General features: G+C 38.7%; 1 long non-coding RNA gene across 1 annotated transcript in view; it reads left to right on the top strand.

Moving 5' to 3' along the window:
* LOC140322204 (uncharacterized) overlaps window positions 1-3,877 on the top strand; it is a 14,301-nt gene extending 10,424 nt beyond the window's left edge. The window contains exons 2-3 of the long non-coding RNA XR_011919170.1: window positions 3,137-3,298; window positions 3,564-3,877. This is a non-coding gene — a long non-coding RNA (uncharacterized lncRNA). The remainder of the gene's footprint in view (window positions 1-3,136; window positions 3,299-3,563) is intronic.
* The last annotated feature ends 299 nt before the right edge of the window (window positions 3,878-4,176 follow it).

Here is a 4,176-nt window from a genome sequence, read left to right on the forward strand (position 1 = left end):
TGCGAACGATCGTGTCGTTATCTGTATGTACAGGATCGGTGCTATACGATCGTTCACAGATATCGTGCAGGATCGTTCGTCGTTCGTTTACCAACGATAAAAATTGGAAGTGTGTACGCAGCTTAAGAGCAGATTGAAGCCTGCTTCAAGATTGAGCGACCCTGTGTGGCTCTCCATGGCTGGTACCTTGCCAACCACATTGTCACTTGCACCACAGCATCTGCAGACTTGATGGTTGCTGGCAGTGGTACCAGTACTGCTCACTGCCACCCCTATTTATTCTCAATGGAGCTGCCGCCTGGAGAAACTACATGTAGCATCTTTTAGGAGACAGCGGTTCCCTGGCATGAGGAAGTGGTAAATGCACCCCAACCGTACTGCCAGTGTGAATTTAGTATAACAGTAACACACTTTCTGTCCTTGGATAATAACAGTTATAATATATCCATGGAAAAGCAACATAGGACAGGAATTGTGGTGTGACACAACACCTTCCCCTCTTCATATTCCAGTACCATTAGGGTGAGGTGTCCTGTACTCTTCAGAGAGATCTGAAAATAATGTTAACTAATAGCATTATTTTCAGTAACCGCTGGGGCGGAGAGCAAAGGAAGTCATCAAGTTACAGGATTTCTGGTAAGATAAATACAGTTTCAGGTAAAAAGAAGGAGGGTTTCCTTTCGGATAACCAACCGAATATTAGAACTTTATAGGCCTAATAAAACAATTTTCTTCAGAAGTTAAACAGTATATATAAAAGACAACCTTATAGAAAATAACATATTAAAATATACAACAGAAATTTTTAAAAGTATTGAATAGCACCAGTATAGATCTCTTTATAGAAACTCGTTTTGTATGAGGTATTCCAAACTTCTATGTGTTTCGTGGAAACTCAGTCCGCTTCCTCAGGAAGAGAAGGTCTACAAGTCCAACAACAGTTAAAGCGTACATAAACTCATAATTTGCACTTTACATAAAAGGGTAGACAACCCCTTTATGTGAGGTAAAAAGTTAGTTGTTTTTTTTTTTAAGGGTACAGCACCGCTACATAATTCTCGACCGCCTAGGTGATCAAGAATGAATGGGAGCGCAAAGCCTTCTGGGATACCTACCTCACGTATCAGGGAGGCTCTTGGCTGCTCCTTCTTCGCATGTTCGAGCATCTCAGGCATGCGCAGAAGGAGCCTTTTTGCGCAAATAGAAAAATTTGCTGATCTCATACATGCGCAGTGAGATTGGCAAACTTTTTTTTTCACCCTAAGTCACCTGATCTCGCACCTGGGTCGGGTGATGTAGGATCAAGAACCCGAAAGAAAAAACGATGGCAGTGCCCGGAGCGCCGGCTCTGAGACGATGTGGGACTAGATGCAAGACACCCCCAGATGTATTGGATTGCCCTGCGGGATTGAAGGTAAGTGTATTTTTTTTTTAGGCCATTTTGAGTTTAGTTTTTTTTTTTAATGTTTTAAAGTATCCACAGATTCAACCAATCAATAATGATTAATAATCATTAATGGGTAGGATTAAAGCTAACTTATCGGTTTGCTTTGCATGGCTGAAAGAAGCATCGATTGGTATTATTCAATGTGAAAGGCACCCTGGCTTCACCAATATGCATACAATGTGCTGACACAGCTGCACTGTAAGCTTTTTAGGGCAAATGTCTCAATCCTGTTGGTTGGTTTTGAAGATTTGAATACATGTATTCATATGAAAGTTACACAATGAACAAGATGGATGTGTGTATTGCCATGGGAAACCTTTAAATATCTATGCTTGAAACATATATAACCTGTAACAATGGAACTTCCACCCTATGTTCTCTTCAATAGAAAACCATCATGACAGTTATCCATGTGAGGAAGTTGCCAGTCATGCAGAGGAGTATTGTTATGTGAGATCTCCAGGATTCTAGTGCTGTAAAAGACAGAAAAGTCATGCAATTCTGCATGTAGGTGAAGAGTAACACAATTACAACTCACTGTTTCTCTAACATGAGCTTCTTGTGAAGATAAGAATGCAATTATGTATCTGACACCAAGAACAAGAATGCATTATATTGTTAATGTGATGGCCTCTTTTTTAGGCTTTTTTTTAATTTATTTAAATTAAATATTTAATGAAATAGTTTTATTTAATATATATTTATCATAGGCTGACAATGCAGTGCTCCGTATAGATGGAGAAGCTGTGACCTACAGAAAGAGCTGAAAATAATAAGTCTGTACTCCTGCTGTGACCACGTGCTGCAATTAAAATGAATGAACCTCACAAAAATGTAGCATAGTGCATGGCACACATTAATGTGGCGTGCTATGGTGTACTAGTAAGGTGTGCTTGAAGTGCCAAAAAGAAGAAATGGCAAATCAAGAACATTAACAAGCAAGGCGAAAGCATATGTAGTTGTAAGTTCATAAAATTTCAGTTCAGGTTTACATACACTTTAACCCAAATAAGTATTATTCAAAATCATGTACTTGTTATTACAACTAAAATAAATGGCTAAATACTGTAAGTCCGAATATCATTCAGCACTGATTGGCTTGTAGTTTTGATTCTTTCCCTTCCAATCTAATATTTTACACAGTGTTGTCACTCTAACACTGTGAGCGAACTAATAGGAGGAAACATCATTGAACTGCTGCACCTTCTTATCTAGTTACATGCTGGGTGGGTTATGGATCAGATTGGATTGCTCTTACTACACTGTAGCCATGCAAGTGTTTAATGTGGACACTTGTGCAGGCATTCTGTATTCGTCTGTCATTTGCAACCCCTATTTAATGTACAGCGCTGCGTAATATGTTGGCGCTATATAAATTATTGTTTAATAATAATATTATTAATAATATTTCAGGGCAGGTGTAGAATAGAATAACCTCTCTATCTATATCCAACATGGATATGAAAAAAGGTTGCACTGTAATTTTTAGCTCTACTCTGGCTTAGATTGGATTTATACCTTTCCATGTGCATTTTCTGGCATTTTTTGTACATTATAAACAATCATACCTTACTGTTCTAGCACTACCATCAGTAGGGCCTATAATAATTTAAAATATTATGTAACCACTGTATGTATGTTAAAGCAGAACTAACCCTTTTATACTCACCTTTCCAAATTCCATCATAGGCACCGCCATCTTATTCCATCTTCTCTTCTTTAAATCGATCTTCCACCATCTTGATTGGCCAGGACGATGTATAAATTCAGTCCCAGCAGCCGCAGGGGAAGCCAGGATGTGCCAAGCATTCCGGGAACCAACACTTAACTGAAAAAACGGCAATCAAGCAGGTAAAAATACCTAATGCAGAATGGACATCACTTCTCCCTTTCTGCAATAAAGCCCTGACAGGTGGCACATTTTTAAAATTGGAACTTTAGTTATGCTTTAATGTAAGGTAATAAGCATAAGTGTGAAATGGCTTTTACACGTATACTTTTTTTAATGCCGCCTCAAAACATTTTGTTATTATTATTATTTTGGTTGTATTATGTTTATCTTTTTAGAGACTTTATTCCTTCAGCTTACCACTTTCTCTTCTCTCACCTTTGATAGCAGGTTCCTGGGATACTTAACCCACATATTCCAGCAGGCAGCAGATTCAAACTTCCCAGTCCCAGAACTCAGTCTCAGCATGAGCAAGATGGCACCAAGTTATCAGGGGGAGTCCTTGTTGCTTCATAAGAAGAGGAACTCAGACAAAGCAGCTGCCACTGTTGAGGATGGTGGCACAGCACATCAGGATGTGAAGGGAAACAGCAGAACAGTGAACAAGTTAAAGACTAGGGATTAGCGAGCAAGTTTTTAAAACTCAATCTCGCAGAGAATTTGGTCGTTCCTGCTTACCGAATCAAGCGTCATCAGGATTTTCCTTTAAAAAAAAGTTACCATTCCTGACATTCTAGGTAGTGCCCAGGTTGCTTCAAATTACTTTAAAATTTAGAGTTTATACCTGGTGGCTTTGGTATTTTGTGATATCTCAAGGAGAGAGTGAGGCACATTGGAAAATTACAACTAGTACCATTTGGAATAAGAGTCACATCTTATTTATAGCGAACTGCTGGCAGCAGGTGTACTTTCAATTATTAAATAAAAACATTCCCACTAGAGGTTCGTCATGGCTTTGCATAAATTTTTGTGTGTTTTCCATTCGATTTCATGGGATATG

This window comes from Pyxicephalus adspersus, chromosome 2, assembly GCF_032062135.1.
Source record: "Pyxicephalus adspersus chromosome 2, UCB_Pads_2.0, whole genome shotgun sequence".
NCBI lineage: Eukaryota > Metazoa > Chordata > Amphibia > Anura > Pyxicephalidae > Pyxicephalus > Pyxicephalus adspersus.